This window comes from Rissa tridactyla, unplaced genomic scaffold (genome assembly GCF_028500815.1).
Source record: "Rissa tridactyla isolate bRisTri1 unplaced genomic scaffold, bRisTri1.patW.cur.20221130 scaffold_37, whole genome shotgun sequence".
NCBI lineage: Eukaryota > Metazoa > Chordata > Aves > Charadriiformes > Laridae > Rissa > Rissa tridactyla.
The window spans coordinates 1,179,000-1,191,989 of NW_026529584.1; the positions used below are offsets into that span (position 1 = coordinate 1,179,000).

At 58.8% G+C, this 12,990-nt stretch overlaps 1 pseudogene; it reads left to right on the forward strand.

Annotated features, from left to right (window-relative positions):
- The first annotated feature begins 789 nt into the window (after positions 1-789).
- LOC128903469 (scavenger receptor cysteine-rich type 1 protein M130-like) overlaps positions 790-12,990 on the forward strand; it is a 437,236-nt pseudogene continuing 425,035 nt past the window's right edge.

The window sequence follows — 12,990 nt, forward strand, 5'->3', positions numbered from 1 at the left end:
TGCTGGAGCTGGGGGCTGGTGGAGACAGCGACTGGAGGTACAGCTGCACCACATCTGCTCCCTCTGACATGTCCCATCTAATAGCAGTGCCCCAATGGGCTCCATTTCTGGTGGCTCCAAGGGGTTCCTCAGCCTGGCTCTCAGCTTGGTGGGGCAGAGCAGGCTGCAGCAGCCAGCAGAACCTCAGCCCATCTCCTTGGGCTCAAGTGCTCTGGGCGCTACAGTGCCTGGGGCGAGAGCCAGGTAGCCCAGGGTCTCCAGGAGGGCAGCAGTTTTTCTAAGCACTTCCTGTGGCTGTGGGTTTGGGAGAAAAGCCAGCCCACGAGTGCTGTGATGATGTTGGGGGAGCAGCAGGGGGTCCCTGGTGTGTTTGTGCCATCAACACCCACTTGGAGCTGCTGGGAGGGTCGTGGGGCTCTTTGCCTGTGGCCATCTTAGAGATGAGGTGGGACATGTAACTGCCAGAGGGCTGTGGGAACTCACAGGGTTCTTTGGTTACTCCAGGATTTGTCCAGCTGGTTGGAGGGGACAACCCCTGCTCAGGAAGAGTGGAGATCCGTGATAGGAACAAGTGGAAAACTGTCTGTGACTCCGACTTTGGTCCCAAAGCTGCCGACGTGGTCTGCAGAGAGTTGCAGTGTGGCAGAGCCCTGTCTGTCCCCGGGGCAGTTCACTTTGGAGAAGGGGCTGGTCCCATGTGGGACAGAGAGCTGCAGTGTGTGGGGAATGAATCCCTTCTCAGCTCCTGCCCCACGGGGTCCCCCAGGGAGCAGCCCTGCACCCACGCGAATGCTGCCGGTGTCACCTGCACACGTAAGGACTCAGGGCAGGGTGTTACCACCGGGGGTGTGCCGATGATGGGGGAGCAGGGATGGGACTGTGCTGTGCTGGGTGTGAGGACAGAAGGGGTGATCACAGAACCATAGGATGGTTTGGGTTGGAAGGGACCTTTCAATGTCATCTAGTCCAACTTGCCTGCAACCAGCAGGGACCTCTTCAACTAGATCAGGTTGCTCAGAGCCCCGATAGACCTGACCTTGAATGTTTGTCTGCAGCCCTAAAATGGTGCAGAAGGAGGAGAAAGGCAGGGTGTCCATTTGCCCTCTACTCCACCACCCAAGGGAGAAAAGCACAAGTCTGCCCTGTCTCATCCTTCTCTGTCCCGAGTTCACAGGGTTCAGGCTGGTGAACAGCAGCACGGCGTGTGAGGGGAGGGTGGAGGTCCATGTGTAGGGGACCTGGGGCACACTCTGTGCCTCCCGCTGGGACCTCTTGGACGCCCACGTTCTCTGCCGTCACCTCAACTGCGGGTTTGCTGAGTCCATTCCTAAAGGAGGGCATTTTGGGAGAGGAAGCGGCCCTGTCTGGAGAGACTCCTTCCACTGTGACGGGACTGAAGCCCACCTGGGAGAGTGCCCAGTGACTGCCCTGGGGGCCTCGCCGTGCTCCCATGAGAACGACGCTGCTGTCATATGCTCAGGTGAGTGCAGGAAAACACTCGGTTACTCTGTTTTCCTCTTAAATGCTCCCAAAGCAGGGGACCCTGTGGCAGTGCAAGGCTCTGGCTCAGAAGGTCCCCACAGAGGGCTGGCGGCAGGCAGGCGAGCTCCAAGGCCCTCCTGCAAGGGTGCCAGAGCCTGGAGACATGCTGCAGGCTGCCGGGCTCCCTGATGCCGCCAAGGGCTGGGGCATGGCTGCTCTCCCCAGGCCCAGCTCGCTTCGCATCCCTGCGGCTGGTGGGTGGAGGAAGCCCGTGCGACGGGCGAGTGGAGATCTTCCAGCACGGGACGTGGGGCAGAGTCCTGGATGAGCAGTGGGACGTGCAGGAGGCCAGCGTGGTGTGCCGGCAGCTGCAGTGCGGAGAGGCAGAGGCAGCCTACAACCCCCCGAAGGCTCAGAGAGGGACGGGTCCCGTGGGGCTGCGCGGGGTGCGGTGTGCAGGGCACGAGGCCAACCTGACCCTCTGCAACACCTCCCTGCCTGAGAGTGCGCTGGAAGCAGGGATTGCCGAGGACGTGGGGGTCGTTTGCTGGGGTGAGTGGCGCTGCACGGCCCCCCCAGGCTCTGGGCTGGGTGGGCAGCCAGCCCTTGACGGCAGCCGGGGTTTCCTCCTGCTACAGGGAGCCGTCAGGTGCGGCTGGTGAACGGGCCTGGGCGCTGCGCTGGGAGAGTGGAGATCTACTACCAGGGCAGCTGGGGGAGCGTCTGCGATGACGGCTGGGACCTGTCTGATGCTGCCGTCGTTTGCCGCCAGCTGGGCTGCGGAGGGGCGCTGGAGGCGGTTGGCTCCACTCGCTTCGGGGAAGGCTCCGCTCAGATCTGGCTGGAGAGCGTGAACTGCTCTGGGGCCGAAGCTGCTCTCTGGGACTGCCCGGCAGGGTCCTGGGGGCAGCACGACTGCGGGCACAAAGAGGACGCAGGAGTCGTCTGCTCAGGTGTGTGCCGGGAGCTGTGGTGGGAGCCCAGTGCCCAGGCAGGCCGGGACGAGGGGAGAGCCGGCAACGGCCGAGGCTGTTCCTGGCCAGCTCTGAGCCCCTGACAAAGGCCATCGTGGGGACACCCATGCACAGGTGCCCTCAGTCCCACCGGGGGTCCCTGGGGAGCTCTGCTGTCCCTGACGGGCAGAAGGGAGGGCAGGGGTGTCTGTCCATCAGGGACATTTCTCTGTCCGTGGGTGCAAGGGGGACTTGCTGGACGTGCCTTTGCCTGTCTGAGGGCCTGGCGGGTGCAGGGGTGTCCCTGCTCCCCCAGCCCCAGCCCAGCCTGTTCCCCCTCGCTGCCTTTCCTCCCAGAGTTCATGGCCCTGAGGCTGGAGAACGGCACCAACTGCTCCGGGCGCCTGCAGGTTTTCTACAATGGGACGTGGGGGAGCGTTTGCTCCAACTCCATGACTCCTGAAACTGTGTCGCTGGCATGCAAGGAGCTGGGCTGCGGGGACAGAGGGTCCCTGGAAACACAACGGCCCTACGGCAGGCTGTCTGGCACGGCCTGGCTGGACCGTGTGGAGTGTGGGGAGAGAAACAGCTCCTTCTGGCAGTGTCCCTCCGCTCCCTGGCACCCGCAGTCATGCGATGACCTGCGAGATGAGACCCACATCACCTGCAAGGGTAATTCTGAGCTAGCCGGGCACCAGCATCCCCTGCGATCCTGCTCCTGGCTGGGCATGGTCAAATTCTGTGGCCTGCGGGGGCCTTTCGTTTCCAAGCCAGACGCTGCTGCTGCTGGTACCAAAAATGGGACTTCCTCTCCCGGAGCCCCACACATTCACCAGCGGTTGCCAGCCGGGCTCCCAGCTTCGCCTGGTTGAGGCAGAGGTTTCTCGAGGCAAGGTCCCAGAAGGGAACAGCCAGGGCTCTGAGGAGTGTCCCTTCCATGGACACCCTCCTGCTGCTCTGTGACCCAGGGTCCCTTTGGGGCTGAGCAGTCAGGGTCCCCCACGTTGCCGAGTGTGTGTCCCCCGAAGGACCGGGGTTCAGCTGCTGCCATGGGTGGGTGGCACGAGCTGAGCTGAGCCCCGCTCTCTGCTGCACGCCCCGCTGCAGCAGCCCCTTCACCACAGCGTTTCCCTCTGCAGGGAGTCAGCCAGAAACGCCCCCGGCCCCAATGGCTGCGTGCCCCAGCACCCCGAGCTGCACAGGTAGCTGCTCCTCTGCATGCCCCTCTCGCCTGGCAGGGCTCTGCCTGCTGTCCCGCGGCCCTGGGAGCTCTCTGCCTTCTCCAGACAGGGAGAAGATTCGTGCCGTGGGAGGGGAGAAGGGGTGCTCTGGCCGAGTGGAGGTGTGGCACCGCGGCTCCTGGGGGACGGTGTGTGACGACTCTTGGGACATGCGGGATGCCGAGGTGGCATGCAGGCAGCTGGGCTGTGGCCCTGCGGTGTCTGCCCTGGCCGAGGCTGCATTTGGGGAGGGGAGCGGCCCCATCTGGCTGGAGCAGGTGGAGTGCCGGGGGACAGAGCCATCTCTGCAGGACTGCTGGGCCCGGCCTGGGGACAGCGGTGCCTGCCGCCATAAGGAGGATGCGGCCGTGAACTGCTCAGGTGAGCGGCAGGGCTGGGACACCTCACAGGGAGCCCTTTTCCCCATTGGCTGCCATCATGGCTCCAGAGCTCCTGAGAGCAAGGCCATCCCTGCAGAGCAGGAGAGCCTTTTGCCAAGTGGGCAGCAGCTTCTGTGGGGCTGGGTGTCCTCCAGCTTCTGCCCGCAGGGCCCTGCAGCCCCCAGGGGCATCTCCCGGGCTGCCGGCTCTGTCCCTGCTCTGGGCCCTGCGCTCCTTCCTGGCCATGCTCACCAGTCGTGCAGGAGGGGCGATTTGGGTGGGATGTGGCAGGGATGTCTGCACATGCACACGTGCGCACACACACACACACACGGTGTGTCAGAGAGGAGGCTCCCTGGTACCTGCACCCCCACCCTCTCAGCCCAGCTCTCCTTCTCCTCCTCTGCAGATGCACCCAGGACGGCAGCACCAACCCCTCCAGCAGGTAACCCGTCCTCCCCACCAGCGCTGGGTCTTCTTGGGGCCAGGCTGTGACCCACAGCCGTAGGGAAGGGGCTCCGTGCTGGGCTGTGAAACTCCCAGGAGGAGGCACCGGGGTAGCGGTGGGGCGGGAGGCTGGGGAGGGCTGTCATTCACCCACTCAGGTGGGAGCTTCCCCATCCCTCGTCCCCTGAAACCCGGTATGGAATGGGGGTCAGGACTGGGGTGTGCCGGCCCCTCACCTCTCCCAGGCCTGCTGCTGCCCTTTCTGTGTTCCTGCCATGCAGATCCCACGTGGGGCCGTCTGACCGGCAGCGGGAGAGTCTCATTGCCCGTCATCATGTGCATCATCCTGGGAGCCCTTCTCTGCCTGCTCCTGGCCCTCCTGGCCGGGCAAGTGCGAAGCGCCAGGGCTGGGCGCAGAGGTGGGTCCCTTCCCAGGGGAAGATGCCTGCTGGCAAGGCCAGGGGTGCCGTGGGGTGTCAGTGAGTGGGAGAGGCAGAGCTGGGGGGACAAGAGTGTGTGCTCTCTGCGGGATCCCATCCTCTCTCTGACCATCCCTGGGCCAGCCCTGCCTCTGTCCACAGGCTCTGAGAGAGCTCAGGAGCCCTTCCCTGAGGCCGTGTACGAGGAGATCGGTTCCAGCCCAGCATGGCAGAAGCAGGCAAGGTTCAGCGGCTCAGGTTGGTGTGCGTCCCTCGTTGAGGACACATCTACAGTGCTCTTTCCCCTGGCTGCCACCCAGGGTTGACCCCTGCAGCCCCCTAACCCATGGTTCGTGCGGTTGTGGGGCTGTTGGATCTGTGTGGGGAGCACCCATGTCCTGGGCCCAGGAGAGAAGCTTTCTCCCCACCTGCTCTGCGCGTCCCATTTGGGGACAGCCCCTCTCTGCCTGCCCCTACACCCTGGGGGACACCTGAGGGGTGAGGGAAGGGGCTGTCCCAGGGCAGCTCTGGCAGGCCCTTGGAGATGGGCTTTGTCCCAGGGCAGCAGGGTGAGTCCTGAGCCCTCGTCCCCGTGCAGCCGTGGCTCTGTGGGTCCCATGTCCCCAGCAGCACTGAGCACCAGCTGGGTCAGCAGAGCGCACTCCCCTGACACCCGCTGGGCCTCTCTCCAGGCTCCTATTCAGAGGGGTCCCTGAGCAAGCTGCAGCCCTACCCCGGGGACAGCGAGGAGGAGGATGGTCCATGGCCAGCACCAGGTAATGGGGGGCAGGAAGGGGTGGATGTCTCCTCCCTGCAGACATGTGATGGACAGCAGTGTCACTGAGCGTCACCCTCGGAGCTGGGAGATCGGGCGGGATCTCCTGTGGGGCTGCAAACACCAATGTCGGAGCCCCATGTCCCTGCGCATCCTCCCATCCTCTGCTCTGCAGAACGCATCTTCTCACTGTCACCAGCTCTCCTCTCCTTTCAGACGTCCCTGTCCTGCCTGGAGGTGACCCAGCTGATGGCTATGATGATGCCAGGGAGGTTTCTGACCCTGGGGAGGATCCTTCCCCTGGGCAGGAAGACTGGGAAATGCCCAGGGTGGCAGAGGAAGGATCTGGACCCACGGATACCCCTGGAGGTGAGAGGGAAAGAAAGTGCTGCTGGTTCCTGGGGTGGCATCCCCGGTGATGGATGAATCGCTGTCACACTAAGAGCCCACTGTGCTGGGGTGGGGGAACCTGCCCCAGGAGCTTTTCCTTGGGGGCTCCATGGGTGGGAGAGGGAGCTGAACGTCTCAGGACTGGTGAGGAGAAGGGAGGAAGGTGATGTACAGCCCAGGAGAGGCTCCCCATGGGGTGAACATGCAATGGCCTGCCTTGCTTCTTGCAGGGCCAAACCTGCTCTCCCAGAGAGGTGCTGGTGCCCCCGGAGCTAAGGGGGATGGCTGGTCCCTGTCCCCAGAGAGCACGGGCTATGACGATGCTGAAGAGGTGTCTGTGGCACATCCCCCTGAGGACACAGAGGCTGTGACACCGGAGCTCAGTGCACAACAGTCCCTGAGCCCCGGGCCAGGAGAGCCCATCCCTGCAGTGCAGCTGGGGGCAGCCAGGAGGGAGGAGAGGTCTGTGCAGCTGGGAGAGCTGTGAGCACCAGGGAACCCTCTCCCTTTTCCCACGGGCAGCAGAAACTGCCAGGGGTTTCCTCGATTTTGATTCCCCTGTTTTTACACAGGAGCCCCCATATTGGGTCTTATTAAAAGCCTTTGAGCCAGAGCTGTGCTTGCCTGCCCAGGTGCTTTAGTGTCTCCCCGAGGGTGGCTGGAGGAAACCAGAGCCCAAAGACATGGCGGTGGGGAAGGGGCATGTCTCGGGTGGGTGTGTGGTGCAGGGCAGTGAGCTGAGCTCAGGTCCAGCACAGCTGCCCGTCTCTCTCCTGAGAGGGGGCTCCGAAGAGGCAGCGCACACAGCCCTCCTCACCCCACAGCCAGACCCTGGCTGGGCAGGGCAGGCCCACAGTGCCTGCAGAGGACCAGAGGCTCCAGCTCCAGCCTTTCCCTGAGGCTGGGCGTTCAGGGAAGAACCCCCTTGGAGGTGCTGGGGATGGAAGCCAGGATCTCCCACATGCAAAGTGGGCGCTCTGCCACAGAGCTACACCCTCTGGAGCCTTCCCAGCAGGAGACACTCTCCTCCCATGAGGGGTCTGTGACAGGCACAGCCCCGTTGTCCCCTGGGTGCCCAGGGACCCTCTGCAGCAAACAGCACTTGATCCATCCTGAGATGGGGGAAGTCCGCACTGCCTCTCCCCTGGGGCCTGATCCTGGCACAGGGCTGCACTGCAGAGCACTGCCCCTCCAGCGTCTCTGAAGAGCGATGGGGCAGAAGGAGGCTCTGGCTGCAGGTGCTGCTCCCACGCTCTGGCCCCCTCCAGGGCCAATGGAGAGGAGAACACTCCTGAGCCTCCTCTGCCCCCCAGGGCAAGGGCAACCCCCCTGTGTGCCACATCTGTGCGCAGCGGCACAGGAGGAGAAGTACAACAGGGTGAGGGACATGCCCTCCCTGGGGTGAGGTGCCCCCAGGCTCTGATGGCACCCCAGGGTGTGCGATGGGGCAACATGGGGGCAGAAAGCTCACACGCCCTCACCCATGTAGCGGGCCTCCTCCTGCACCCCTCTGCCCCGCAGCATCCCTGGAGGTGGGGTGAAGGGCAGGTGTCCATCTCCATGGGGCTGATGCCCAGAGAGGAGCATATTGGTGTGTTACCAGTCATTGGAGCAGGGGGGCAAAGGGGGCCGAGAAATTCTGCTCAGGACAGTGTGTGACTAAACAATACCGATGGCCATGCATTCCGGTGGGTGATCCTCAGCGTGGCTTTGTCAGCTGTCCTGGGCACATCAGAGGTCTCACTGCAACACCCCCCCGGGGGAAGGATGCTGCCATTCAGGCCGCAGCTCAGGGAGTGCCTCTCCCTGGGACTATGGGTCCAGTGGCCTCTGCTCTGGGAACTGAAGACAAGGTGCAGGAGGCGCCTGAGGAGGGGAACAGACTCTGCACCCTTGAGCATGACAAAGAGGAGAGGAATTGGGTCGTGCAGAGACCCCGCAGAGGACACATCCCGATCCTGTGGAGCAGGGAAGGAGGCACAGCTGGAGACCACCCCAAAGCAGCCCTGAGTGGAGAGTCCTGCCCAGGGGGAGGCTGGGGACTTGTGGGGCTGGAGGAAGGCTCCTTCGAAGCCGCAGATGTGCAGGTCCAGGGCAGGGACAGTGCTCTGGCAAGAGGTGAAGGAGCAAGCAGGGCTGGGACAGGCTGGAAGGCGGCAGACGGGCTCTGCAAAAAGCAGAGGGAGAAAAATCACTGCTGAAGCCCAGGGCTGAACCAGGCACCTTTACATCTTCAGTCTAACGCTGTCCCAGCTGAGCTCCTTCAGCCCTGCCCCAGCAGCCCTTGTCCCTGGGCCACCCCTGCCGGGCCCCAGGCTGACACAGAGGAGGAGTGCTCCTCAGGGAGGTTCCCAGGGAAAAGCTGTGCCCAGCCCCGGACAGAGGGGACCGGGCCCCTCCCTGCCTCCAAGGCCAGGTGGGCTCCAGCTTTGGTGGAGGCCACGTTACGCTGGGCGTGCCAAGATGTGTGTGGGCCTCCTACAAAGGGGACAGGAGTGAAGGTAAGTGGGCAGGCCAGGCATGTGCAGCTGCAAAGGCTGAGGGTCAAAGAAGCATAGGACCGATGGAAGACCTTATCACCTGGAAAGACTATTTCCACCCATTTTTTTCCTTGTTGAACTTTGCTGCTTCATTCCTAACTCCTCTCCCTCCTTCCCCCTGAGCAGTGCAGGGCGATGGGGAATGGGGGTCCTGGTCAGTCCATACCAATTCCTCTCTGCTGCTCCTTCCTTCTACCACTTTTCCCATGGGGTCCCTCTTACTGGCTACAGTCTTTCGAGATAAACCTGCTACAGCATGGTCTCTCCTCAAGCTGAAATTCTTTCAGGAAATATCCAACCTCTCCAGTGTTGGGTCCTCCACCAAGTGCAGGGATTACCTCCTCCGCTGTGCTCCTCTCCTTAGGCTGCAGGGAAATACCTGCTCTACTGTGGTATTCTCCACAGGCTGCAGGAGACCATCTGCTCTGGCACCTGGAGCACCTCCTCTCCCTCCTTCTTCACTCACCCTGGTGTTTTCAGGGCTGTTTCTCACACTGGTTTTTCCCTCACTCCTCTCCCACTCGAGCTCTTGTGTCCTTTCTTAAATACACCCTCACAGAGGTTCCACCATCCTCGTTGATGGGCTCAGTTTTGGCCAGCGGTGGGTTTCTTTTGGAGCTCCTGGAACTTGGAACAGCTTGCTGGCTGGCAAGGCCTTTGACACCGTCCCCCACAGCATTCTCCTGGAGAAGCTGGTGAATGATGGCATAGACAAGTGTACTCTTTGCTGGGTTAAAAACTGGCTGGATGGCCGTGCCCAGAGAGTTGTGATTAATGGGGTGAAATCCTCTTGGCGGCCGGTCACCAGTGGTGTCACCAGTGGTAAAAGAATATTGAGGGAGATCATGCAAAGCATTTTGCTGGAGCTGAACCACACTATCACAGAATGGTAGGGGTTGGAGGGGGCCGCTAGAGATCATCTCTAGTCCAACCTCCCTGACAAAGTAGGTTCACCTGCAGGAGGTTGCACAGGATCGTGTCCAGGTGGGTTTGGAAGATCTCCAGAGAAGGAGACTCCACCACCTCTCTGGGCAGCCTCTTCCAGCGCTGTCACCATCAAGGTAAAGTTTTTCCTTATGTTCAGATGGAACTTCCCATGGTCCAGTTTGTTCCCATTGCCCCTTGTCCTGTCCCCGGGCACCACTGACAAGAGCCTGGCCCCATCCTCCTGACACCCACCCTTTAACTATTTATAAGTGTTGATAAGATCCCCCCTCAGTCGTCTTTCTTCCAGGCTGAAGAGACCCAAATCCTTCAGCCTTTCTTCATAAGAGAGGTCTTCCAGTCCCCTCAGCATCTTGGTAGCCCTTTGCTGTCCCCTCTCCAGCAGTTCCCTGTCCTTCTTGAACCCAGAACTGGACACAGCACTCCAGATGCGGCCTCACCAACGCAGAGTAGAGGGGGAGGATGACCTCCCTCCACCTGCTGGCCACACTCTTCTTGATGCACCCCAGGATGCCATTGGCCTTCTTGGCCACAAGGTCCCATTGCTGGCTCATGGTCATCCTGTTGTCCACCAGGACTCCCAGGTCTCTTTCCACAGAGCTGCTCTCCAGCAGGTCAGCCCCCAACCTGTCCTGGTGCACGGGTTTATTCCTCCCCAGGTGCAGCACCCTACACTTGCTATGGTTGAATTTCATAAGGTTCCTCTCTGCCCAACTCTCCAGCCTGCCCAGGTCTCTCTGGATGGTGGCACAGCCTTCTGGTGTGTCAGCCACCCCCCCAGCTTTGTGTCATCAGCAAACTTGCTGAGGGTGCACTCTATCCCTTCATCCAGGTCGCTGATGAAGATATTGAAGAGGACTGGACCCAGCACTGACCCCTGGGGAACACCACTCCTCACGGACCTCCAACTAGACTCTGTGCCCCTAATCACAACCCTCTGAGCTCTGTCTTTCAATCAGTTATCTATCCACCCCACTGTCTACTCATCTAACCCACATTTCCTAAGCTTCCCTATGAGGATGCTGTGGGAGACGGTGTCGAAAGCCTCGCTGAAGTCAAGGTAGACATCATCCACTGCCCTCCCCTCATCTATCCATCCAGTCACGCCATCACAGAAGGCTACTGGGTTAGTCACACAGGATTTCCCCTTGGTGAATCCGTGTTGACTACTGCCCATAGCATTCTTTTCCTCCACATGCCTTGAGATGACGCCCACAACGAGGTATTCCATCATCTTTCCAGGGATGGAGGTGAGGCTGACCGGCCTGTAGTTCCCCGGCTCCTCCTTCTTGCCCTTTTTGAAGACTGGAGGGACATTGGCTTTCCTCCAGTCCTCAGGCACCTCGCCTGTTCTCCGGGACCTTTCAAAGATGATGGAGAGCGGCCCATCAACAACTTCCACCAGCTCCCTCAGCACTCTCGGGTGCATCCCATCAGGACCCATGCACTTGTGGATATCCAGCTTACTTCACTGATCTCTGACTTAATTCTCCTCAACCAAGGGGAAGTCCTCCTTCGTCTAGACTTTCTCTGTCACTTCCAAAGTCTGGGGCTCCTGAGGGCTGGCCTAAGCAGTAAAGACCGAAGCAAAGAAGGCTGACCTTTGCTAAAAGTCACTGACCTTTGCTAATGTTCAGCTATCACTGGAAATCTCACATTGGACAGTTTACCGAAAACGTTTTATTCTCATCAAAAAGTGACATAAGAGGGCTGTAATGTCTCTGCAAATCATTCCGCTGGTATTTTATAACTGATACCAGCTGCCTCTGCCAGGCAACTAAACAAACGTTCAACTAGGAAAATTTTCACAGTACAGAAAACTCCACCTAAACTATTTAACGGTGGCTAAAAATAAGATGCCCCAGTAAACCTTCCGTGTTACATGGTCACAACTAACAACTCTGTAGAAAATACTCACTCTTACAAAACTCTGATGTAAAAATGAAATAATCAAGCAGCAAAATTGGAACTGCAGCACAGGCTCTTTCTGTGTCATTATTTGCAACGCCCAAATTTGTTTACATTTTAGGAAAAATTAGTACAGATCCCTTGGGAATTCAGTCTTTTTTAAATTATCTGTCATTCTGTGTAGTGACGGATTTCACTTTTTGGTCCTCTTTCTTTCTCTTTGCTCATCTTCATTGTTTTCTTCTTGTGCTTGTGTTTTTGCCTCTTTCCCAATTCCATGTTGTTTCCAATGTGTTTCTTGTGCTTCTTGTGCTGCTGCTTCTCTTTTTTCTTTTTCTTTTTCTTGCTGCCGTGATTCGCTGCTGAGCTGGCACTGCCCCTGTGCCTTCGAGTCCGACTCTCAGAAGGGCTTTGACCGCTGCTGTGGCTAACACGGGGGCTGCTTAGACTGTGACTTCCCCTTGCTTCAGGCTTCAGCTTCACGACGTCTTCAGCTGGGGCTGGGATATCATTACTGTGCTCCTCCATTGCCTCAACGACGCCTCCTTTTGTATCTGGCTCTTCTTCGGTCTTTCTAACGGCACTTCCTCCAGTAGAACTACTGCTGAGAGGAAAAAAGCGTACCTCAATAATGGCTGGGATACACGATCTTTTGTAACATTTTATAAAAGAGCTTTTCTTTCAATTCTCTGTCTGCAGCATTTCTTCAAAGGATGTTCAATTAGGGGAACAGGCAAGAGACAGAACGAGTCCACTAGCTAACATGAGGAGCAATCAATTAATTTAGTGTCTTCCTACTCCACATTTAATTAACAAGAACACAGGATTATCGGATTGGGGTCTGTCTGAGCTGCTAATTCCTTCACGTCCCACTTCTACCAATGGTAGATGAATTAGATACACGTTCCCGTTTCAACGTGGAAGCAAGCAATTACGGAGAGGTACACACAACCCAAATTTTATCCTCAAGTCCCATGTTCTTCTTTAGAAAAAATTACGTTTTGGAAACTTTTTAGACTATCAAGACACTGTCTTAAGCCTACAGCGATGTCTTCAACGTTTTGAGTTTGCTTTGTTGTGCTTCTTTAGGTGCTGGACTGTAAGGAACAGCAGCCCCACACCAGATCACTTTCCTGTTTTTCACATGTCGCACAATGGAATATAGAAGACTCATCTCCAAGGTCAGAGCCGAAGGAGTCGGCACTGAGCTGGAAGCAGGGCAGCTGTGTCGCCGTGGCACTGTGCTCAAAGCTAAAATCAGTGCAGTGTATTGGCGACCAAGCTGCTATTTCTGCAAGGATCGATTTCATGTCACACTGACAAAGGCAGATCATTACAGCACCCTGCAATTGTTAATGTCAAAGTATTGCACGGTATAGACGTGTCTGTTATCCTTGCCTTTAGCAGTCAGCTGGATGGGAAGGAAGACATGGGGAGGGCTCCTCAGAGTCACCATGTAATGAATAAGAAGAGGGGGAAAAAGTCCCAGAGGAAGGGTCAAACACGTCAGCAATGAATTAACCTCATGAGC